This window comes from Rhipicephalus microplus, chromosome 2 (genome assembly GCF_043290135.1).
Source record: "Rhipicephalus microplus isolate Deutch F79 chromosome 2, USDA_Rmic, whole genome shotgun sequence".
In the NCBI taxonomy this organism is placed as follows: domain Eukaryota; kingdom Metazoa; phylum Arthropoda; class Arachnida; order Ixodida; family Ixodidae; genus Rhipicephalus; species Rhipicephalus microplus.
The window spans coordinates 128,250,005-128,276,684 of record NC_134701.1 but is presented as its reverse complement, the minus strand read 5'-3'; the positions used below and the strand labels follow the sequence as shown (position 1 = coordinate 128,276,684).

Genomic DNA, 26,680 nt, shown 5'->3' with positions numbered 1-26,680 from the left:
GGTACCAAGCCTGCCGTTGCTCCCACCCTAGCTAAAGCTCTCGCTCAAGGGACTCCATATGACGTGTTTGAAAATTAAAAATTTCTGTATCTCCCAACCCCCCTCACACTTTCCTACCCAGAATACTGTGGCTAGCTAACCCAGACCTGGACCACCCATTCACGCTCAGGGAGCTGGAAGCTGCCTTAGCCACTCAAACTACCCGCTCGGCACCCGGTGAGGATGAGATAACATATACTACACTATATAATCCCGCCGACAATGCGAAGGGATTTCTCTTACACACATTCAACGAAGCATGGAACAGCGACTGTCTTCCAAGATCTTGGACATCCTCTCTAATTTGCATGACTCTGAAGCCGGGCAAACCTCCATCTCTCTCTAACCTTCACCCTATATCTTCGACGTCATGCGTTGGCAAGACTCTTGAGCGAGAGGCCTTGACTCGACTATATGATTTTATTGAGGCGAAAGAGCTGTTCTCTCCTTCTCTTATTGGCTTCCGACGCCACGTTTGTGTGCAGGCCATGTTCCTTGTTTTTCAGCATACTTTTCTTTCTTCTTCTCGTAGTCAGATCCATGCGCTTGTAACCGTCGATGTACGGAAGGCATTTGATGGCGTGAATCATGACCACATACTCGCTCAGCTCTCCTCCCTGTCATGTTGCTCCCGCATGTATTCTTACATCCGATCATTTCTTTCCAATCAAGTTGCTCGCTTTAGAGTCGATACTCATTTGTCTAACCCACACTCCCTCACCCGCGGCACTCCTCAAGGTGCCGTACTATCTCCTACTCTATTTAATATGGCTATGGCCCCGCTTGCATCCCAACTGTCCCAAATACCTGACCTCCACCATATTTTTTATGCAGACGACATCACTATCTGGTGTACGTCTGGATGTCCCGGCCAGGTGCAGAATATTTTGCAACGCGGACTGGACATTATCGCTTCCTTTCTCGCTACGGCTGGCCGGTCCGCTGCACCGGAGATATGTGAACTACTTTTGCTAAACCGGTCTGTGTACCAGCGCTCCCTAAATACCCTTATCTCCCTACACCTTTCTAGCTCTGTCATCTCCACTGTTCAGCAATGCAAAGTTCTTGGGTTGCCTTTGCACGCGACAAAGAACGCGCAGGCCCTACATCACGCTGTGAGGACTTGCCACTCGGTGACCCACCTCCTGCGACGCGTTTTCACTCGGCAGTCGGGGCTCCACGAGGCTCATGCGGGCCGGGTTGCACATGCGCTTGCCCTTAACAAGTTCTTGTACTTTGTACCCTACGTTCATTTCAACCAAACGCAACTCAACACACTCGAAAGAGCTCTATTAGGCCTCTACAAGGCAGCTCTAAACCTCCCAGTCACTACCTCTACCACTAAGCTCTTTGCCACAGGCCTATTCCATCCATTACGCTCTCTTATTTCTCTGCACCACGACTCTCAGATTGCCCGTCTTTCTCTCACTCGTCAAGGCCAATGGCTATTAGCCCAAGCCGACATCCCTCACATTCGCGTTTCCGTTCCCACCTTGCCTTCTGCCGCTAGGACCGCTGCTTCTAACCTTCGCATCCTTCCCCTCCCACCCAATATATCTCCCGTTGTTCACGCCGGCCGGCATCATGCGGCAGCACTCATTCTCCGCCTCTATCTACACAGGGAGTTGCCTACACGGATGCCTCATACATGGCTCCTCGGGGCTCGTGTGGCTACGTTATCTACCATCCACACCTCTCGGCACCTGACACGCACACCAGCGGGCCATACTTACACCCGCCAAATGTACTTTCGCTCGAAGTCCTTTCCATGGTCCACGCCATGCAGTCATTTTCCACCCTCCCTTCTCTCCCCGAGTACACGATTTACTCCGAATCTCATGCCGCCATCCGTCACATACAAAACGACACGTTGCCTCCTGTTCTTCAACAGGAGGTCAAGCGAGCGGCCTCTGCTCTTCAACCCTCCACTTTCTTCCTTCGCTGGGTTGATGGGCATTCAGGTATTAACGCCAATGAGCTAGCTGATCAGCTTGCCCGCGATATATTGCACCGGGCACCATTCATTCCCTGGCCCACATCTTCGGAAAGCAGTGAGAGCTACGCGAATAACGATGGTCAGATCTCCTTGCGTCACACTATCAAGGAAGTATAATACCAGCTCCGGCTCGACAAGCGTCTTTACCCTCTCCCTCATCCATCACTCACTGCGCTCGAGGCTAGAACTCTACGGCACATCCAAATGAACTGCCTGATAACCCCCTCTCGACTTTTCCTTTATGAATATAGGTCTAGCCCCTGCGGTCCTAATTGCCCCTCCCTATACGCTTACCTGTCACACTGCCTGTTTTACTGCCCAACTGCTGAGCAATCCAGCTATTAGCCTCCTCTATCCCTTTCCATCACCTCCTGGCTCGATTGGATCGGCGCCGAAAGGGAAGAAGAACAGCGTCGACTGGTCGCACAGGTTGTCGAAATGCTCGGCCTGTAAATTGTGGCTGAATAAAAGTTTATTACTACTTCTACTATAGCCTTGTATTTTATAAGTGTTTTCTATTGTGCTCTTTTGAACCCACGTTTCATTGAACGGCGTCAGAGTGTTAATTTTGCTACGATATGCCTTAGTCATATAAGAATAGAACTTTTTTGGCGCAAACTATACGGAAAATGAAAAAAAAGAGGTAAGGAAAGAAACAGAGTGCCGCCTACGTGGACTGGTTGGTGCCAGTCTTTTTTTTTTTAATGCGAAGCATTTCTTAGCAAACTTCGGTGAATTTAGCGTATCTATCAAGCCGCTTACGACTTTTAGCTCTCCTGGCCGTTTCAATATTGGTATCGATATCAAACTTGGTATAGCATAACATGACTGTATGAAAAACATTTTTGACTAGTCATAACATGAAAATAATAATATGTGTGTCATGAACGTCATGATTTACTTTTTATAACACTGCAGCTCTTGCGGTGGTTTCGTTCACATGGCATGTTGCAAAACTGGTATTGTATGGCATGATTGCACGTTGAACACAAGCGACAAACCCTAACATCACGCCGGCGTTCCCACGCAAAGCGCTGGTCCTGCCGTAGGCGCTCGCCGCACTGCGTTGATTTGACGCATGAGCGTTTCAGCATGTCCAGCGTCCCTCCATCACGAAAAGAGGGAGATGCAGTGTTGTCTGGGTAACGCATTGGCGCGAAATGCAGCATGTCACATTTCGCACCGGATGCCGTCGGGCCGCGCTGGTGGACGCTGGTCGCGCCTGGCGTCAGACTATAGAGTGCTCACGTTTCGCTAACGTTGCGTCGCTGGGCCTAGCGTGCACGCACGTCAACGCTACATTGGAGTACATTGGACCCTTCATGACGCGCTCACGGCCGTTTTGCTAGCTCTATATATACCAAATTTGGTGTTAAGTTGCGTCAATGGATGACGAAATATATGACTGGTGCAAACATGATAATCCTGACCCGCATGTCATGTAATAACATGACAACATACCACGCTCATAGCATGCTCGCGACCGTTCGGCTAGCTCCACGTATACTAAATTTGGTATCACGGGACCTGAATAGAAGACAAAGGTAAACGACACATCCAAACATGATAATCATGTCACGGAAGTCATGTACGGTATCATTTACCTCCACCTCGTAACATCGTGCTGATTTTAAAGTGACATATCAACATGTATTATTCGTTCTTCACATATATTCGATTCCCACTGTACGCGGGATCTCCCTTTTTTAATATTTTTCAGTCTTATGGTTCAGCCCACCGTTACTACCTGTCCTAAGTAGACATATTCCTTCACAACTTTCAGTATCTCTGGACTTATTGCAAAGCGCTCTTCTCTGCCGAGACTATTGAATAATATTTTAGTATTACGCATAATAATTTTCACACATACTCTCCTGCTTTCCTTGTCCAATTAAGTAATTATGAGCTGTTATTCATGCTCTGCGTTACTCATCCATGCAATGTTATCCATGAATCAGCGGTTACCAATATACTGTACAATAACTCTTATCCCTAACGCATTGCAACGTTGGGCCCTGAAAACATCCGGTAAGCTTGTGTTAAATAGCATTGGAGAAATCGTGTTTCTTTGCTTTACACTCTTTTTTTGTGGAATTTCGTCACTTTCTTCTTGGAGGGCTCTGCTGGCTGTGTATCCACTATAGATTTCTCACAGTATGCTTACACGTATTTCTCGATGCACCGATGCCTCGTGCGAACAACACTGCTTATATCTGCACCAAATAAAAGCCTTTTTAAAATCTATAAAAGCTATGTACAGGAGTTCACTTTACACCGTGCAGTTCTGATCACTAGATTGATAGCATCATTATCCGACTCGTATATTGCGACATAAAAGTCGGAAAAGGGACGTTGAGCGCGACCGATACCAGTTGGTATCGCTGACTGGACGCGTTGGCTGAATGCGCGCGCCACATCGACCTCCATCACTTCCTCTGCGGACACCTCACACAAGAAATATAAGTGCTCATTTAGGTTAAGGGATGCCACAACTGTGCTGTAAAGTCATAGTTGTCAGTTTTGGGATTGTGCATTTTGGAACCCAGAAGAGATATTCGGTCGGTATGCTATAACCTTAACCTGCTCTGGAAGTGATAATGAATCAGACGTATGTCAACACGTGACTTCCGAAGGATGAGGGTCGTGCATTTAAGCTTTGTAAGCTTCTTCACTTTCAGTTTCTTACTGTGAAGTGCAACTGCGGTAAGTAAGTGGGCAGAGATTGCCAGAGGTGCACGTGTGTTTCCAGCGCGGCGATATCAAGGGGCTACTGTTTTCTGGTGCTCACCTACGATGAGCTTGCGAAGCCAGAGCTCATATATAGTTCTTGTCAACTGGGTAGCATTGTAACTAATTTGTTGGCACAGTTCACACTGACATCTATAGGCTTATAAGCATCGCAACTGCAAGACATCCCATTTGTGAAATGGACATTGGTATGTGCACAGAACGTAAACAGTCCTGGTGGCGGTGCTCATCTGAAAATTTTCGTGTTTCATGTTTGCCTCAAACAATAAATGGTGCCCGCATCTTTCAAGGGGAGCGTTGGTCTCATGCTGGCTCTCTCGTCTACGCACTTAAAACGTTTCGAATGAATTTCACGTGCAAATGGTCGCATAAGAAGACAAATCAAGTTCCATGCTGCACTTAAATCGCACCTTCATAACTTTGCACAATTGTACGGAACGCGCGCCCAACCCACACTATACTTTACACTGCTTCTGCGAAGGAGTAGTACACTGCTTCTGCGAAGGAGTAGTACACGCGTAGATGCTCTAGTACACGCGTAGTACACACGTAGGAGCTCCAGTCCCGTATCTTTCATCGTTGCTCACCCCTTTCCTTGTCCAAGAGTACACTCTCTTACTCTTGTGTGCATGGTACTAAACTGCCACTGTTTTAAATGTGAGAACATAAAGTTGCTCATTGTGCGACCCCACTTTCGTGAAAAAGCAATGAAAGAATGTGCAATATAAATCACTTCATTGAGAAGACTGTTCAAAAGCCCAACGTTACGAAAGTTATCGAACGTCTGCCGGTGATTAACTCGATGAAATCCAAGTTTCCGCGACAAAGCTAAATACTGTTATGAAAGACGGCGACGCCAACACGGTCGCAAACGCGCCACTGCTCCGATATCCGCCGACACGGTCACCCCCTGTTTGGTAGCGTAGGTTTCTCGGCTCGCCACTGCTTCTGCGCAGAGCTAATAGGCGAGCGGACGAGACCACGGTGAGTTAAAGCAAGGTTTATGTACAGCATAAAAATAGAGGCGTTACGTATTCGGCAATGGGGCCGACAGTTTAGAGACTCGAAGAGCTGAGCTCTCTTCTCTGACACATAGGTCGGCTGCTCGCGACGCACCGCAGGGCTTTTTTATATGCACCAGGTGGATTCTTTCAGTAACCAAATGTCCAACCAGAAGCGCCGCTGGCCGTGAGGTCAGAATCCTTCAATGGGGTCGTCGCTGGGCCACGTCATTCTCATAAAATCTGGAGCCGCTGAGCGTGGTTGCAGCCAAGGACGAGTCAGGTCGCCACACATTGCGTAAGACCCGCCAGACAGGAAGGCGCCGATTGCTTCGACGGGCTTGTGGGCTGAGGGGGCTCGCTGTGCGTTGCGCGACAGAAAGGCGCCGCCGCGTGATGACGCCGTTGAGTTGTTCGCGTCAGGCGAGCTCGATCACTAGCCTTGACACAGATTGCCTTTTTCAGATTCATGGACATTCGGTGTGGACTCGCAGGCATAACAATACAGAGCTAGCAGCTGCGCCCTACTCTTTATATACCTTATATGCCTCACCAAACGGAGAAGAAATGACCATCGTCGTAGTCGTCGGAATCAATCCGAATTGTGCCGAAATTCGCATCAGGTCATAAAAGACGCTTAACGTATTTTCAACAAGTACGAAAGGGTGTAAGAAGTGATTGATGCTAAATAAGCGTAACTGAAAATAATGCAGTGTAACTGAAAGTACTTCAGAGGAATGGAAATGTAGTTTTGTCTCCACGTTCGCGGTTGCTAATTTTGTAGCATGGCAATGGAACGGGAAAACGCATGCATGCATCCAAAAATGTCAATATTACCGTGGAAAACGGCCTCACAGATAATAACATTATTATTGTAGTGTTAATGTAGGGAGTGAGAAAAAATGTAGGGAGTGAGATTGTTATAATGCAGTGTTATTGTAGGGAGCGGGAAAAAATGCAACAGGCCGCTTCACTAAGTTCCCACCTCCAGGTACATCAGGCAGAGAGTGGTGGCAAAAAAACATATACATGAGGGGTCATAGTAACTCACTTTAATTACACAACTACATGAACGCACGTGTAATAGAGACATTTTAAATGGAGGAAGTACAGGCTGTGTACACCCGACTAAACAAAAAGATATGAATGAGCATAGTTGCTACAGCTTTGTGCAAATATGGCAACAGGGCAGCTTAAGAGCAGAGAAGAAAACGGGCACAAAACTTGGTATCACATTTCATAATATACAAAGAACGTAAAGGGTAATATAGTGCGTTAATAGTTAAAATCAAAATTCGTAGAGCTGTGTTAGTGTAATGTTTGTAATTTCAACGCCTTCAAAATAGAGTTTATTCAATTGTAATGGTAACTCATAAGACACTCTTTGCATACCATAATTTGTTCTTGTTTGAGGAAGTAGCCAAAGAGGATGATTACGATGTTGGCATTGCGACTTGTTAGTTTGCACATGAGCTAACTCTGTTATTGTAGAAAAACGTCTTTTTTCTTCCATATTATAGTTTTGTAGCAGTCTATATTTGTATAAGTTAAAAGCGTTAATAATGCTGTGTTCAATCAACAAACTATGAATGTTATGTCTGTTTGGAAGGTTATAAATAAATGAATGATTATATTAAGTAATACACAAATATTATTAGATTACTTTGTGTCGTCATCGTCCACACTAATGTACACTAATTTAAATAAGAAAGAAATAGAGCATATTATAATGCAAGCTCTTTTAACGTTACCAGTGATATATGACGCAATAGTATGCCAATAGCTCTACAGGCCTTCAGTAAAACATTCTTGACATGGTCATTCCGTTGCATACTTTGTGTAAAAAGGCCTCTTAGTGATTTTATCGATTTCACAATTTATACAGACTGTCAAAGTTTACTGGAGTCTCCAATTTTTTATTCTTGCACTTACAGATAATAGCTTTAGTCCTATTATCGACTGACAATGCATTTTTATTAGTCTGTAGTTCTAAATCTATCAAAATATTGTTTCCATGCAAAGCTAACTCGTGATGAGTGTCAGGTGACAGAAGTATCTTGGTATTGTCTGCATAAATTATAAATCTAGAATCACATTCAGTATGCATAATAATGTTGATCTATATGTTAAAATGTGCAGGCCTTAATATGCTATTTGGGGTACACCAGTTTAGATGTCGCGTGTTTTTGATGGAAAACTGCTACATTGAACATACTGTTTTTGATGTGATAGATACGACTTCATTAACTGTAAAACATGACAACTTGTGCCACAAATATCTAAGCTGTTTTACAAAACGCTGTGCACAATACAGTCAAGTGCATTTTTAAAATTATTAAAAATGCTTAGCACAAAGTTGTTTTGCTTAAGTTTATTCAGTATGTATTCTTTTTCATGGAGTAAAGCGATTTCTGTCGACTGGTTCTTTCCGAAATCCGTACTGAGAGTCAATAAGTATGTTGTGAGCGTGTAAAAACATATCTATTTGCTTGCATATACCTTTTTCAAACATTTCGAAAATACGAAAATGGTGCTTCCGTAATCACCAAAGTCAATTTTGTCACCTTTATTTGTAAAGAAAAATAACTTTGACTGTTTGCATCGCAGCTGAAAATGTCGTGGCTAGTAGACATAAGTTAAAATGTGTGTTAGCTAATCAGTACATTCAGAACTCCGGAAAACACTCCCTGTGCTGGCAACACTGGTCGAAAAAAATAAAGATGACTGCGCTTAACAGTGTCAAAGCGGCCCTTTCGCACAACGCAGTGCTGACATGTCTTGATTGTTGTGTCGGATCACGTTGCTTCATCGAAGGCGAAATGTATCAGACTGCAGACCACCTCATTTTCATCGTCATGAAAGATCTTTTCTCGCCAAACAATGGAAATATTGGTGCTGTGCGCGCAAACATCCAGCCTGTTCGGCGAACCACATCAAATTTAGTTCATGTCGAAGAACCTTTCTAGTGAGCCTGATATTGAAAAAGGCAACTGCCCATGTGCAGCGGGCTTTTCCGACAGTTGCTAGCACTTTTGGGCTGCGTTGCTACACTGCTACAGGCCAGGCCTTAAAAGCTTTCGAGGTAGCTAAGCTCTGACACATGCCGCCGATTGCATGCATTTCATTGAGTTCTGTGTTCCCGTCGAAAACTAAATAGGCATGCTTTTCACTTGTCAAAGAATGAAGCTTTGCCTGGGCCAGTGTATTTTGAGATGAGGCGAACGATAGTTTCGATTGCAATACGAGTGCTCCTGTCTGTTAATTCACGATCCATGTTATTAATTTTCTAATGAAGAAGGCCTTGTGCTTCGAATACTCGCTTGTTCGTGTCACCACGCACACGACGCACGTAAAGTTTTTTTAGATGCACGCTACGAATACACAAACATGCTATACTAAATACACACGAATATAGGTACACGAACACTCGCTCGCTGGATTCCGTGCCGACCGGTTGTGTTGTCGCGATCTCCGACGTCAGCGTAGCTCTGGCCGACTGGTCTGGCCCTACATCATCTCCTGACGCCAATTTTCGACGACAGCGTAGCTCTAACCTACTGGACTTGCCATACGCCATCTCCTGACGCCGACAAGAGCTCTCGCAAGTGATGCCCCGTCCTCGGACTCCAGTGACCGTGCTTCCATCTTTCCTATCTCTCCTATCCCCTCATATGTCCTCACTCGATGGCTTAGCGCATCTCTCTTTCTCTCCATCTACACCTTTATTCCTATCCTTTCAATCCCTCCTCATCCCCATCCCCTGTGAGCTACTGTTTAGGTGTCGCACCCTTATGCAGACAGTTACGGGGCTCACTTTTCTCTTCTTTTCCCTCTTAGAACCCCTTCAGTACACGCACACTACGCACGCGCTGCCCTCGATTACGAGTTTTTGTGCGTGTGTATACGCACAAGAATTACAGTTGCTGAGTTTGAGAATGAGCAGCACTATATATACGACTTGCACACAAAGCAAGTGTATGCGAAAAAATAGTCACACACGTAGCCCAACAAATTTCCTAAACAACTTGCTTATATAAATGAAACCATACTCCATGCCTAAAGCTAAGCAATGAGGAGAACTAAGTCGTCGTAATGAATTTGATAAGAACAGACTACCATAGTGTCCGTCACTCTCTTTCCAATCCACAACTTTCTGATTTGCGCCGTTCTACGTCAGGCGTCCTCTGCACCCTTGCAGAAGATTGGTTTGGTTTGGTTTGCTTTTATTCAAGGCAAAATTGAACAAGATTGCCTTTGGGGACACGACTAAAGGCTAAGTAAAAGCCTGACTTGGTCGTGCCACCCTGGCAGCAAAGCAGAAACATACCGCAAGTACAGTACTCAGAAAATTACAACATCACGTGTTTTCTTACACGGGTACCATAGTCAAACAGGAACTGCCAGAAGTGTGAATAAAAGAATAGAAATATGAACAGTCCTTATTCAAGTGGTGGCAAATACAAAGAAATGCATGTTTTCTATTAAATAAATGAACAAGAAACATCTTGACTAGAAAGTCGAGCTGTCCTATAAGACAAATTAGAGTATATTAAACAACAGGCAAGGCACAATAATGAACAAGGTGCAACGAATACAAAAACATCATTAACTACAAATTTCAACAATCAAGAAAAGCATCGCTTTCATCCACTAGGAATTCTTTCGTTATTTTTTTAAATGATCTAGCTGAAATTCCGTCTTCCAGTAAATGTAATATATTTGGGTGTTTGTTTAGAATGTTTGGAATTTGTGACGCTAATCGTTGGTCGCCGTAGTTTGTGCGTGATCTATATTTGTATATTAGGCTCTTTCTCAGCTCGTATGGTGTTTGTTTCACATAATATGTGTCCAAAAATAGTGATGTATTTAGTTCATACTGGTATAATATCTCTAGACATAGCTTATGTCTGTATAACAGTTTTATAGGCAATACTTTGTACATTTTAAAATATGGTCGAGCACTTTCGTAAAGGGGAGTGTTAGATATAGCACGTATAGCACGCTTTTGTAATATAAACAGAGAATTAAGGTTTGTGTTGGTCGTTGTCAGCCACACCAAGGAGCAGTATGTTAGTCGTGAATGTACTTGTGTGTAGTAAATTTTCAGCTTGGCATTTGATGGGACGTAGCATCTCAGTCTATTAAAAATGCCGATTCTCCTGGAAAGGTTTTTTTTATCGCGTCAATGTGAGGAGACCAAGAAAGTCGTTCTTGGAATAGAACCCCTAGAAATTTTATTGTTGTTGTGCGCTGAATCTCGGTGCTCTGGAAGTGAATTGGAGTGCAGGGTATGTGAGCTACTCTTTTAGGCTTGAAAAACATGTACTTTGATTTAGCGATATTCAATTGAAGTTTACTTGCATTTAACCATGAATTTAGTTTCTCCATCCAAACGTTGGCTTCTTTATATAGTTCACATACGTTTGAACCTGCGAAAAATACATTTGTGTCATCAGCATACAATATTATTTTCTTGTGTCCACCGATATTTACGATATCATTAATGAACAGCAGGAATAGAATTGGTTCAAGAATCGATCCCTGGGGAACACCATAATTTATGTGTTCAACTTGAGAGTGTGTATTATTTACAACGGTATATTCTTTTCTAGACGAGAGATAACTTTCTATTAATCGAGCTGTGGTACTCCGAATGCCATAATACCATAGTTTTTGTAAAAGTAGATCGTGTTATATACTGTCGAATGCCTTTCTAAAATCCAGAAATATTCCTTGTGTAAAGGTTTTGTTTTCAATGTTGTCTAGAATGTATTCTTTGATGCTGAGTAGAGCTGACTCAGCAGACTTGTTTTTGGAAAATCCATACTGGTCTTTTGCTATTATATTGTTTGCGTTTAAAAAGCCCGTAATCTTCTTATATATAACTCGTTCAGCCATTTTCGCAAACACAGAGACTACAGATATAGGTCTGTAATTGTTAAGCTCATCAAATGACCCACTTTTATGGATGGCAGTTACTTTCGCAAGTTTCATTTGATCGGGAAAAACACCTGAAGATAGCATCAAGTTAAAAATGTGCGTTAGTGGTGTACCGATAATGTTACCTATAGCCTTTAAAGGCTTTGGCTTAATGTCTTCTGGGCCGCAAGCACAGTCATCCTTTGATGACGTGATTAGCTTCACCACTTCTTGTTGATCAGTAGGAAACAGGGATGCACTATACGGGTAATTTGATGCTATATAGTTCTCGCAACACGTTTCCGTGCTGTCTGTGGTAAACTCACCAACCGTTAAAAAGTATTTGTTAAAGGTGTCAGCGATTTCTAATTTACTCATGCCCAGTTTTTCAAATTTTATTCGTCTGGATATCTTCTTTTTGTTAATGAGCTGATTTATTGTTTGCCACAGCAGGCGCTCGTCTCCTGAATGAGTGGTAAATTTACTAATGTAGTATTCCGTCTTGGCTATCTTCAAATCTTTGTTCAGTGTATTACGAAATTTTTTGAAATTACGTAAATCGTTTTCGTCTCTGGAAGATAGGAAAACTTAAAAAAGGTTGTTTTTGACTTTAATTCTGTTGTATAGTTCCACTGTCACCCATGGTTTTCTGCATTTTCTGTGTTTTTTGTAGGGCTTAAGAGGAAAGCACGCGTCCTCTAAAGATGTCAACTGTTTTAAAAATATGTTGTATGATTTATTAGGATCTCTTTCTTCTATAACCGTGCTCCAGTCAATTCCAGAGGTAAGGTTCTCAAAAAGTTTAATGTTGCGGCTGGAATAACTCCTAAAGAGTATTTCATCCTTACTTTTGATCACACGATTGCCTGGTAGGAAGCAGTATGTTGGAAAATGGTCGCTAATGTCGGTAGTAATGGCCCCTGCTTTGACATCAGTAGTATTGAAACTAGTAATACATAGTTCTAACGTTGTTTCCGGTGTGGCGGTTATTCTTGTTGGGGTGCTAATTACATTCATACAAACATATGCTTCGATTAGTTCATTTAGGCGTACGTAGCTGGGATTATCTAGTGACACATTGATGTAAAGTCACATACCAAGATAGTCTGTAAGCGAGAATCTAGAGATCTCTCCAGTGATTTCTCAATGAAATTCAAAAAGCTTTCTATTGAACCAGTAGGAGGGCGATAAATAACAGAAAATAACACATTAGAACATTCTAACATTATACACTCATAGCTATCACCTACGACCTTAAACTCGGCAACAATTCTATATGGGAGGTTTGCACGGACATACACACAGACACCACCACCACGCTTTCGTAATCGGTATGCAGAAATGCACTCATAACCATCAATCAAAACACAATCATCATCTGACGACAGCCGTGTCTCAGTAAACAAATTATATCAAATGGATAATTAGTTTCCGACAACAACGTGCTTATCTCATCAAAATTCTTTCTTAAGCTTCTGGCATTTAAATGAAAAACTGAGAGCACAGAGCCGCCTCTTAAGGTTGGAAGATCGCGTAGAAATTCGGATGGTGAGTACGACATCTTGGAACTGGATCACCCGAGAAATACACAACTGTTACCACTCTTCATGATAAACGTATAATGTCCTCGCTTCCCCGAATGACCACTGCTCTTTCGCCATTCGCTCGCCTCCCTAGCAGCTTACCGTTGGCATGCCACACGAATGCAAAACCCGTTTTGCTAGCCCATTTTTTGGTCATAGTGAGCAGTGGAAGAACAATACGCGTTGACATCTTTCCCCGTCATGCCACGCATTCTAGCACACTTTAATGGTCTTTAGACATCGCTTTTTGACTTTTGCGGGCTCGCACATGCGACATGGTGAAAATTAGGAACTATGCGGGCGCTTCTCATTTCGCGCAACCTGGTAACGTATCTCCTTTCAAGGTTGACCTCGTTAGCGCCGTTTTCAGGCGCGGCCGCTACGTGGCGAGCGCTTAGTTGAAGTGACAAACTAGAGTGGTTTCAGGCTTGCTTTTCAGACTGGATGAGTCTTTTTTTTACAACAAAGCGCGCAATGCTTGTGCCCGGCGTCACTTTATAAGAGATAAGTCAACATGGTTGTTCTGTTTGTTACATTATCTTGTTTTCTGTTTCAGAGTTTACTTGGTTTCTGTGGATCGGTTTGGTGTACTTCCACCACTTAAGTAAACAGAATTTCTCATCAGGCTATTTGGCATGCTTGTGCATGCATTACACTTGCCGTGTTTTGAAGTCCACCGTACATGTCTTTTAAACAATACCGGTCACGCTGAAGTTTCTTGTATTTTACACCAAATTCGATAATATACATTTCCCTATTCCTAAATAATGATAGTTCTTTGGCCCTGGCGTTCTATAACAGGACAGGAAAAAATTCTGCTGCTAAATGTGGCATAAATAGGCCAAAAATTAAAAAAGGTGTCTGAACTTTTCTTACTACACCTGCAGAAGCATAGGCAGTAAATTTTTGTCGTCGTATGCTTTCGAAATCTGCAAAGTGCATAGCAAGTTGGCGTAACGTAACAATGGTAACTCTTCCAAACCAAATAATTATTAATACTTTACTAGGTAACTATTACAACTATTTTATCAATAACTATGGTATTTTTTTTCATGTTCTTTGTAAGATAATAAACCTGCTATTTACCAACTAGGTCTTCCGTAACACTAACGTATCGCCCGAAGCAGAGCGTAGCGGTTGTCAGACCCCTGAATGCATTCAGGCCAATCCAGATGTGTAGCTCTTTCAAAACCCCCATTTTACTTGTTATACTAGTCGAGAAACCTACATTACTGATAACTTGTGAGGGGTATCTAATATCGAGATAGTGCGTAATGAATTAAAATTTGTTTAACGAAATATAATATAGGTGCGTAATGGAGCTAAAAGAGGACGACAATTAAGTGCACTTCGATCAGCTTGCCTTTACAAACTGCATCACTGTACATAGTGAGAGTGAATCTCTGGAGCCCTTCTTTTGGATACGCAGAAGATTTAAATGCCGAAGGTATTCAAAGACTAATAGAAGAACTCCCACGAAAGCTGGACTTAAACTTGTCCTTCCGTTAATTATTCCCATTTTTCCTTTGGCGCGATCACATTTTGTTTCAACCACAGGAGCGCTTCGAACGCTGTTACAAAAGTTTTCATGAGACTCTAGAGAATGAAATGCTGAACGTAGCTAAATTCAGTTATTTGAGGCACAGACGTTTTTGCGTATAATATGTGATTCTTGTCAAAGGACTTTTTCTGAAATCCTACAAGTTTAATTCATTACCTTATATATCTAATAAATTCTACTCTTTCCTTCGAGAAGTGCATTAGTTTAATAAGCTAGACATCATCTGACTCACAGCCTATCTCCCCGAATGGGTTGCGCCAAGCTGTTGAGGAACCAAGCAACGAACCTTACAAACATGGACGGAATTAATTATGGCGCTGCAAAGCAGGATTTTCCTTTTTTTGTTGTATCCTGGAAAGTGTTGATTAGTTAGACGGTGGTTATTAATATGGATAAACACCTGTGTATCACAAGCGCAAATATTTGCAATTGGACAATTTATGTGCTGTAACTAATACACGATTGCTGTATGTTAGTTTCAAAACAATAATTTGCACTAAAAGAGCAATAATAATTACATGTATTTAAATTTACCATGTTTCTCTTCATACCCACGAAGCCTTGTTTTACAATATCTAGAACATGGCGCCATCTTCCTTGTATACTGCTGGGATACTAAAAAATTATTTTCGTGCTCTTTAGGATGAAGTGACACCAAATAAATGAGAAATAAATTTACGTCGTGGTTGAAAAAAAATGCGGGCTAAATTAAAAGACTGGTTACCTAATTAGCTACAGTTGTAATTACTACTGCCGGTAGTGTTTATGCTTATTGATTATCCAACTCTGCTTGGGCTTTAGTAGGGCCTGCAGAATTTGTAAATAAAAATAAAGATATTACTTTAAACAAATACTTGAAAAACAAAAGCTAGGAAGTTTGAAGATCAGGCGCCGACCCTTTAAACTTCCTACCTATTCTTCTTGTAGTTTCTTGTTTTTGTTAGCACTAAAAAGATCCCTTTTGGCATCAACAACCTCGCCCGATTACAAGGCTTATCAAAGTGTCTTAATTTCAGCCACATGACCTCGAATTGCTGCGATTGCATGCAGAAAAGCACACATCTGCTGTGTTCATACACCATAATAATCTGATGATGCAGAGAAATCGGCAACGCGTACAGCGTAAGAAAGAAATGCATACCAGCTTGCATTATCACACCATGGTAACAGCGTGTAACGAATGCATCGTTCCCTCCACATGTTCGTGGCCATGGCTTTCCTCGTCGTTCCACATCACGGTTGTACAAACTAAGATTGGGCTCTGTGCTGATGCGTGAATGATTACACCGTGAAGGACGTGTGAACAGTCCGTTGTGCACAGCTTGTGGCTCCTGCGAAACACTTGAGCATCTCGTAGTCCACTATCCCACATTTGCTACGCAGGGGACTTTGCTGATTAAGGAATATAAATTGCTAGGACATCAGTGCATGACCCTAGTCGACTACCTGTTCCCGAGAGGTTGTGCTTACCGATGTGACCAGGCCCACCGAGCTCTCCTTACATTTATGAACCAATCGGATCTAGTCACCCGTTTGTAGACGGTTTTTCATTATATTTGAAAAAGGGTTCATTGGCGACTGTTGCGACGGTAGTCCTACGATGAAACGCGATCGGGAAAGGGCAACGGTCAAGCAGATGCCGGCGATAATCAGCACGAGCCGAGAGAGCGAAGCCCAGGACCTAGTACCCAAGCGGAGGTGATGTTGCTTGCCAACGATGCGTTTTCTTCTTCACAATTTTTCCCCGCCGAAAAAGAGCCATCCTGGCGACCTAAGTGTCTGGAGGCAGAGTGCTGTAATATGGCTTAAGGCGGGCGACGTGGACGATGTCACGTCCACGCCGGCGCATGTCGTCAGATGGGGAAAGTGGCTCAATGAGAAAATTCACCGATGAGGTTTGCTCCAAAACGCGTTAAGGACCCTCGTACTTTGGGACTAGTTTTGAGGAAAGGCCGGGGGTTTGGTTAAGGAACAGCCAGCCGTACAAATGATCCCGGGGAATAGCTGTGGCTTCGTGAAGAGCCGGCGTTGTTTCCTTTCTGGCGCTGCTGTTCTTGTGACGTAAAGGTGCGTGCGAGTTCACGGCACTCTTCCGCTTTTCGGGCAGCTTCGGACACAGAAGGGCATTCGGATGCGTCAGGACGGTATGGAAGGAGAGTGTCGATGCGATGGTGTGGGATGGTTCGCGTCCATAAAGGAGAAAGAAAGGTGAAAATCATGTGGTGGACTGTGCCGTGGTGTTGTATGCGAACGTGATGAATGGAAGAATGCAATCCAAGTTAGTATGATCCGATGTCACATACATCGTGAGCATATCGCCGAGTGTGCGGTTAAATCTCTCCGTGAGCCCGTTAGTCTGCGGATGGTATGCCGTGGTCTTGCGATGAACAACACTGCATTCAGAAAGCAGAGCCGTGACGACTTCTGATAGAAAGGCTCGTCCTCGGTCACTTAGTAGTTCTCGAGGAGCACCATGTCATAGTATGAATCGATGGAGGACGAAGGACGCTACGTCTCGCGCAGTGGCACTTGGAAGGGCGGCGGTCTCAGCGTAGCGTGTTAAATAATCCACAGCGACTATGATCCACCGATTTTCATCTGGTGTTGTCGATAGAGGGCCATAGAGATCAATTCCGATTTGATCGAAAAGTTTGGCAGGGCACGGAAGCGGTTGAAGTGCACCGAACCAGTGAAAAGGCGGTGATTTGCGGCGTTGACCGTCAGGGCAGCCCATAACAAATTTTTGAACAAAATTATACATTCCGCGCCAGTAGAAGCGACGGCGAATGCGTTCGTAAGTTTTGAAAACTCCAGCATGGCCATATTGGGGATCGTCGTGAAAGGTGGTGCATATTTGTGATCGCAAGCTGCGGGGGACAACCAAGAGCCACTTACGACCTTCAGCGGCGTAGTTGCGTCGGTGTATCAGCCGATCACGAATGGCGAAATGAGCCGCTTGACGTCGGAGAGATCGTGATACCACAGTAGTTGACGATCCAGAGAGACAGTCAAAAAGGGAAGCGATCCATGGGTCCTTGTGTTGTTCACTGGCAAACGAGTCGAGGTCGAGAGATGCGACGGAATTGGTACCAGTGGTTCCGCAGGCCGAGTCGGGAGGTAAAGGCGAACGGGACAGGGCGTCGGCGTCAGAATGCTTGCGTCCGCTGCGATAGATCACGCGAATGTCGTACTCCTGGATTTGCAGTGCCCACCGAGCTAGGCGGCCAGAAGGATCTTTCAATGTGGCGAGCCAACAAAGTGCATGGTGGTCCGTTACCAGGTCGAATGGGCGACCGTACAAATAAGGGCGGAACTTGCGAAGCGCCCCCACTAGCGCTAAGCACTCTTTTTCAGTGACGCTGTAATTGGCCTCAGCTTTAGTGAGCGTGCGACTCGCATAAGCGACGACGTATTCGAAGTAGCCCGGCTTGCGCTGGGCGAGGACAGCGCCAAGACCAATCCCGCTAGAGTCTGTGTGAACTTCCGTTGCAGCTGTTGGGTAGAAATTCCGTAGAATGGGAGGAGATGTTAGCAGACTATGGAGCGTGGCGAACGCGACGTCGCAGTCAGGATACCAGGATGAAAGGTCTGCGTCACCGCGTAGGAGGTTGGTCAGTGGTGACATGATCGACGAAAAATTTTGAACGAAGCGCCGGAAGTACGAGCATAGTCCGATGAAACTGCGTAATTCCTTCAGTGTAGTAGGTTTCGGGAACTCGGCGACTGCTCGCAGTTTTGAAGGGTCGGGAAAAACATCATGCTTGGACACGATGTGCCCTAAGATGGACAGCTCTCGCGCAGCGAAGCGGCACTTTTTGAGGGTCAGTTGGAGACCAGCGTTATTTAAACACGTCAGAACCAGTTGGAGACGAAGCAGATGTGTAGGAAAATCGGGAGAGAAAACGAAAATGTCGTCGAGGTAGCATAGACACACAGAGCACTTCAGTCCACGCAGTGTGTTGTCAATGAGTCGTTCAAACGTGGCAGGGGCATTAGAAAGACCAAATGGCATTACGTTTAATTCATTCAGGCCATCTGGTGTAATGAACGCAGTTTTCTGGCGATCAGCTTCTGCCATAGGAACCTGCCAGTATCCAGTTCGTAAGTCTAAAAAGGAGAAGAATTCGGCTCCTTGCAGGCTGTCAAGGGCGTCGTCAATGCGCGGTAATGGATAGACGTCTTTCCGCGTAACCTTGTTTATTCGCCGGTAGTCGACGCAAAATCGAATTGATCCATCCTTCTTCCGAATTAAAACGACAGGAGATGCCCAAGGACTGTGCGATGGTTGAATAACACGACGACGTAGGATCTCTTCGACCTGGTCGTTGATGACGTGACGTTCTGCAGCAGAGACACGGTACAGTCTTTGACGCAATGGCTGGTGCGAACCGGTGTCAATGTAGTGGTGCACTGCCGAAGCACGACCCATTTGCGGCTGAGAAACGTCGAATGAATTCGCGAAGTGCTGGAGAAGATTAAGAAGCTCGGCGCGTTCTTCAGCAGTTACGGTGTCGGCGATGGAACTCAAGAAGGTGTCACTCGATGAGCATTTCAGTGGGGAAAGGGCATGCAGTTTGGTAGAGGCGCTACTGCACAATTCGTCTGGCATGTTAAGGAAAAGAAGAATCAAGGTAATCCACTCGACCGAGACATTCGCCGGCAAGTAGCGTAAGTGGTGCAGAAAAGGGGTTGTGGACGAAAATATTGCTTCGGCCAGCAGTGACGTCAAGTGTAGCGAAAGGCAAAGAAACGGCTCTGCGGCTAATGAAAATGTCGGAAGGTGTAATATTTACCGTAGAATCGTCATAGTCATCGCAGGAAACCGGGACAAAGGCAAGAGAGGCTGGCGGAATTTCAGTGTCCTGACGCACGACAAGTTTTGGCGACCGCTCAAGGGTATCGTGCAAAGGTTCGTCACACAGGTGCGAAAATTGAACTTCAGCGCGTGCGCTGTCGATGATGGCATGATGATTTGACAGAAAGTCCCACCCGAGGATAACGTCATGCGAGCACACCGAAAAGACGATGAACTCGACAACGTACCTAGAGCCTTGGATGAATATGCGGGCCGTACAGGTGCCGAGAGGTCGAACTGGTTGTGCGCTAGCTGTACGAAGCGATAGTCCAGAGAGTGGCGTGGTCACTTTTCGTAGGGAGCGGTAGAGCTGGGCGGCTATAACAGAAACGGTAGCACCTGTGTTGACGAGGGCAAAGGTAAAACACCATCGACAGATATGGCGACGACGTTAGCTGGTGAAGTGCGAGGACTTGAGCATTTCGACGATGGCGCAGTTCTTGCCTCTGGAACTGCGGCGTTCAGTTTTCCCGGTTGGAGAAAGCGGGTCTAATACGCATTGGGGACAGTGATCGCCTGCGAGGAAATGGGGAGCGGGGAGAGTGAGTCTAGGGTGAGGACTGGGGTGACCGAAACTCAGGAAGGTTAGTGTATTCAGACTGCGGTGAGGGATAGGGAGCAGGTATGTCAATGGGGTGTCGGTCATACGGTAACGGCCGAGTAGCGTCGTGGAGTGGTTGGAAGCGACGGCGACATTATCGTGCCACCAGTCCTGGAGTACCGCAGGCGTAGCAGATCGGTAGATTGTCAGGAGTGCACCAGGAATTTCTGACTCATGGTGCGGCCCAAAGTGTCGAAAAAGGGGTGGAGTGGGGAGCAACTGAAGACATGGGTGGCAAATGCTGCTGGCGGGGTCTGCTGCGTACCACCTGGGCATACGTAAGATTCGCGGCCACGGGCTGCATAGCCGGCGCATGGGCAACAGGCATAGCCACAGGCTGCTGTTGGGCAGCGACGGGAACAGCCTGAGCTACCTCTTCGGCAATAACGTCGTGGAGTGGTGAGGGCAGACGACAGGACGGCGGCTGCTGCGTGAAGGGAATCAACGACAGTTGCCGAGCTACTTCTTCACGCACAAAGTCTTTAATCTCTTGCAGGGTTGGTGAGTGGTTGGAAACGGAAATGAGACTGGAGAGCGAGTCGGCATGTGAGAAAAATGGCCGAGTCAGGGCGCGCTGCTCTCTCAACTCGTCGAAACTTTGACACAAAGTGACAAGTTCCGCAAAGGTGGCAGGATTACGGGCCAGGAGCAGCTGATATGCACTGTCATTTATCCCTTTGAGGATGTGCTGAATCTTCTCCGACTCGGGCATGGTGGTGTTCACACGGTTGCAACCACCAATATTGTCTTCGATGTACCTGGTGAAAGATTCCGTTGGCTTTTGTGCGCGAGTCCGCAAGCGTTGTTTGGCTCTGGACTTGCGGACAGTGGGTCAGCCAAAAACGTCAGCAAAAAACGTTTTAAAGATGGACCACGTCGTAATGTTGTTTTTGTGGTTGTTATACCACATTTCGGCCACGTCAGTGAGGTAAAGGTGACGTTAGTCAATTTGTCCGCGTCATCCCACTTGTTGTTTGCGCTCACCAGTTCATAGTTAGCGAAGCAGTCTTTCACGTCGGTCTGATCAGCTCCGCTAAAGACCTTGGGCTCTCTCAAACAAAGAACGCCGGGGTCGCGGAGGGATGGAGTGGAAGAGCCAGGTTGCGCGTTGTTGGAAGCCTTGATGGGAGGTAGCGTTCGGTTGCGCGGCTCCAGGTTTAGGCGACGGCGAATGGCAGCAGCCAGGTTCAGGCGACGGGGAACGTCAGCACCCTCCACCAATTGAAAAAGGGTTTATTGGTGACTGTTGCGACGGTGGTCCTACGATGAAACACGATCGGGAAAGAGCAACGGTCAAGCAGATGCCGGTGATGATCAGCACGAGCCGAGAGAGCGAAGCCCAGGACCCAGTACCCAAGCGGAGGCGATGTTGCTTGCCAACGATGCGTTTTCTTCTTCACATATTTTTATTTTTTAACTCATACTTGTGTAAGTCTTCGTTATTTTTTTCTTTACTTCCTTCTCTTTATTTCCCACATTCTCCTCTTAACTTAGTTTCCCCGGCTTCCTCCCTCTTCTCTAAACAGTGGGCAGGCGTTGTGCCCCTCCAGGTGGCAGTTGCCAGCTTGCTTTCTCCTTTCGTATGTGTCCTTGTGTATCTTTGTATGCAAATAAATAAATAAATAAATAAATAAATAAATAAATAAACAAATAATTAAAAGTACAAATAAATAAGGTACCTAATTTTGTGAATACGCAGAAGACGTAATCAATAGAAGCCTGTCCCTATTCACCAGAAAAAACACTGCTTTTGTATGTTAGCTGCGCTTTTCCTTAAAGAAACAAACGAAGTTTGTGCACAAGAACACACTCCTGGTGTCGTTTTGCTTCACTTTCTCTATAAGCCAATGTTCAGTTAATAATAAGTGACCTGGTGGGGCCTCTTTTCGGTCACTATGTAATATTTTTAGGTGCGAAGCATCTTTTTGACTCACGTGGGTAACGCCGTACGCACGTTAGAGTATGAACGTGCCGCAGCGCGTTGCCCTCGCCCAGGTCTTGGAGCGGTGCCAAGTAAGTCTAGTCGCAGCTGCACATTGACGTCACTCTCTCTCTCTCTCCCAGCAGCTGCTGGCTCCTCCCAACACCACCTGGAGGAAATTGTCTCCAGGCCGGGGGGCTTCCTCTATGACGTAGCCGGGATGGGGCCGACGGAAGCGGGGGAACGCTTGAACAGAAGTCCTTATATTATTTATTCAGACACCCTAAGGGCGCCGCAGGGCCTTACGGAGGGCATAAGTTGTGCGCTTGGCTGACTTTGTTTGCTGCTACACGTGTAATATACTTATATAATAATATCTGGGGTTTAACGTCCCAAAACCAACATATGATTATGAGAGACGCCGTAGTGGAGGGCTCCAGAAATTTTGACCACCTGGGGTTCTCTAACGTGCACCTAAATATAAGTACTACACGTGTAATATACTGAATAAAATTAGGAAGGAAAAAACAAAAGAGACCACTCATATTTACACCAATTGCTGTTTTATTCATTTATTTGTTAGAGTTTGCAGCTTCCGCTTCTTAGACTTGTTGTCCGGGTCCGAAACTTTGTTGTTCAATCGCCGGCAAAAGTTCTTCAGCAGAATGTTCGTGCTGCACCGAAATATATATTTGAGCACCACTTCACTTGCGTGTCCCTTTTCACAGACGTCGAAATCTGAAGGCTCCTCGTCGCTGAGCAGTTGCAGTGTTAGTTCTGTGGCTACTTGACGTTGGTTTTGAACCTTTAAAAATTCGGCACATTTGGAAAGCTCTTCCACAACAACGTAATTTTGAGCCACCGCATTCACAGCTGGCATTGCTGGGTAAACCAGCCCTCCTTTGATAAGACTGTACATGCGATTTTCCGGAGAAACTGCGACAGTCTTGTCAATTGTGAGGAGCTCTCTGCATTTGTCACATTTTAACGTCATCACAGCGATGTGCACCGAGTAACCAGCAACATAGGTAACCACTGGAATGATATCCTTCAGTTTTGATAGCACCTCCTGGGTCACAACAACGTTGAATTTTCCACTTGGCACTGCTGCCTGCGTTTGGAGCTCTTCCCAATTTTGATTTTGGTCGTTGTCGATTGCAGACGCCATGCTGATTTGTGGTAGTGAGGTTTGCAGTCGAAACTTGTTCTCGCACTCGTAAATCTGTCTTACGGACAAATGATACTGCGAGCCAGCCAGTCGTCGGTAACAACCAAAACGTTCTTCCAGAAGACCTGTTTGGAACTTCCCAATGATTGATATGTGGGGTTTAACGTCCCAAAACCACCATATGGTTATGAGAGACGCCATAGTGGAAGGCTCCGGAAATTTCAACCACCCGGGGTTCTTTAACGTGCACCCAAATCTGAGCACGCGGGCCTACGACATTTCCGCCTCCATCGGAAATGCAGCCGCCGCAGCCGGGATTTGAACCCGCGATCTGCGGGTCAGCAGCCGAGTACCTTAGCCACTAGACCACCGCGGCGGGGCTTGGAACTTCCCAAGAAGCACAAAGGACATCTTGAACTCCTCAAAGCAATATGTGCAGATTTCAATGAACACCCAAGTCGTCTGAATAAGAGCCCCATGTGTCTCACCAGACAACATACTGGCATCCGCTCTCCTTTCCTTCCACTCCTCCAACCAGTCCAAAAAATCATTCAAGAAGCAAACCTTAGGGTCGAATGGAGAACGGTAGACTGGCTTTTGCAAGTCATCCCTTAGTCTCAGTCCTTTGAAAGGAGTCTTTACGTTGACAACCTTCCACCACCTCACTGTTACATCAATGAAACTGGCGGTTTCTTCGTAGTGCTTCAGGTTGTGCTTGGCTCCAATGACTCGAAGTGCATTCAGTCCGTACTCGCTAAATACCTGCAAAGCAGGTTTAACATCCTGTTTCTCGATGTCTGTTGGGGAAACAGCTTTTATGGACAAAGTGTAGCCGTACCGCAGTAACTGCTCACTCTCTAAATTATATGCGTCTTTAACTGTCTTGAAAAACGCATACTGCATGCGCCGCTGCCCTGTTGTGCTTGGTTCGAACTCAGGTAACCAGAAACACTGGTCATTTTGTTTTAACCAGTTGTTGCGCACGCACTTCAGTAAATGCACTGGGTCGATGACGAAGGACAATGGCCTGTGGGGATCTGATGGGTGCGGAAACAGGAAATCATTTGCCAGTGATTTTTTTTAAATGGCTGGAGGGGCCTTGCTCACCGAATACTTAAACGGCACCATTGCGCTTTGATTCATGGCGTTGTTGTCGGTCATGACACACATTACATTCTATCGAATTTTTTCTAAGCCGCGCATGACATCTCCTAAAATGTTGTGCAGAAATTTTCCATTAGCCTTTTGAACGGGAACATTGTGCGCTACCTCCTTAAACTTACACATGAGGCTGTGTACCATAAATACAAATGCACTATTTGCTGCTTCTGTGCTGTTCAACGCGATACCAGCGATGTTGCCTCCCTGATAAACAAAAATGGCTTTAGATGAATTCCGTCCACCATCAAAGTCACGTAGCGTTGCTGCTCATTCAACTCGGATATCTTCTTGGACATGTAGTGGAGGAATGTATTGTCTTGATGCTCTAGTTGGGGGTTCACTCCGAAAGACGAACATATTGACCTAATGGTTCTTGGGTGTGGCATGATGATGCTCCCGTGACTGCGCATGTACTTGTACGCGTGAGGCAATATAGTAAATAATATGCAGCAGTACACCATAAACTCTACAGATTAGCGCCGTCGTTCTCTTTTTGTTGACATTAACTTCACTTGCTCAGCGAGCAGTTGAATGGTCGGGGTGTTATCGCTTTCTCTTGCTGTGTATAGTTCGTTCAGAAGAGAAGCGACAGTCTCGAAGATGTCTGCGATTGAGTTTTCAGAGCTTGACCTCTGGGCACTGTCGAACCCCTCGACTTCTTCCAGCAATTCCAGCAGCCGTCGTTTGCTGTCGATCATGGACGGAACTACCATTTTGGACCCGAGCCACTTCACTGATGTTTTTGCGACGTTTACCGTTAGAGTTAGTTCGGTTTTTACGACAACAGAGTACTTAATCCAAGGAGCGTCATCATTACAAATGTGAGCCAAAATGACGTGGTCACTGCATTCGATGACATGCTAAAATGTCAGCTTCTTGCCTCGAACGAAGTTTGCGACATCTTTCAAATCACAAAGCTTATCTGCTTCTTCCTGTTTTTTTGGCAGGGAGAAGTGACTCGGCGAGCACATTCTCAAGGGAAGCGGCCTCTAAGCGCATTCGCTTGCTCTCTGGGTCCTCTCTTCTAAAGCCTTCTATAGACAGGTAGCTTTGGTAATCAGGGAATACCGTCGGTACTGCCTCAGCTCGAAGCCGCAAACGTGAGAGCGGTGCGGTCACTGTGCGGCCGGTGGCTTGGTCAATATAGCTTGTTTCCCGAACGATGTCTTCGGCTTTAAAGTGGCGTTCGCATACCTAAACATAAGAAACATATCCTAGCATCAGTACGGCTACCTCGTAGCAGCAACAGTACAGTCAGGGCTTTGCGTGACGCGTTTAGGCGTAACGTGCTACAAACTACAAGGCTCGCCACGCAACGGCAGGAGCAACCTCCATGAGGAAATTATAAAGCATTCAAAATTTCTTACCCTGGCATTCGCTGACACGACCATGTTTTCACGTGGAATGGCAGGTATCCACGCTTGTCTTGCTTCGTCGGCTTGAGGGAACGAAAAAACGTGCACTTTGGGGCCTGTCTTGTAATTGCTGTTGCACCGTGGCACACAAAAGTTTCCTGGCATTTCGGCGCTGATTCTAACTCTGCACGAGCCTGTTCTACACACATAACACGCGATAAACACTTAGGTCACTCGCTGTTGCCCAACTACGCACATAAACGAATATCCAAGCAGCAAAGTGCATCCGCGCCACGAACGCTCACAGCGCGTCCAAACAGGTCACTCGCCGTTGCCCAAATACGCACAGAAACGAATATCCAAGCAGCAACGTGCATTCGCGCCACGAACGCTCACAGCGCGTCCAAACAGCTTACTCGCCGTTGCCCAACTACGCACATAAACGAATATCCAAGCAGCAAAGTGCATCCGCGCCACGAACGCTCACAGCGCGTCCAAACAGGTCACTCGCCGTTGCCCAAATACGCACAGAAACGAATATCCAAGCAGCAACGTGCATTCGCGCCACGAACGCTCACAGCGCGTCCAAACAGCTTACTCGCCGTTGCCCATTTACCCACAGAAACGAATATCCAAGCAGCAACGTGCATCCGCGCCACGAACGCTCACAGTGCGTCCAAACATGTCACTCGCCGTTGCCCAACTACGCACAGAAACGAATATCCAAGCAGCAACGTGCATCCGCGCCACGAACGCTTACAGCGCGTCGAAA

General features: G+C 45.6%; 1 pseudogene; it reads right to left on the bottom strand.

The window, feature by feature from the left end:
• Positions 1 to 22,791: 22,791 nt before the first annotated feature.
• On the bottom strand, positions 22,792 to 26,073 carry LOC142786113 (uncharacterized; annotated as a pseudogene).
• Between the last annotated feature and the right edge of the window lie 607 nt (positions 26,074 to 26,680).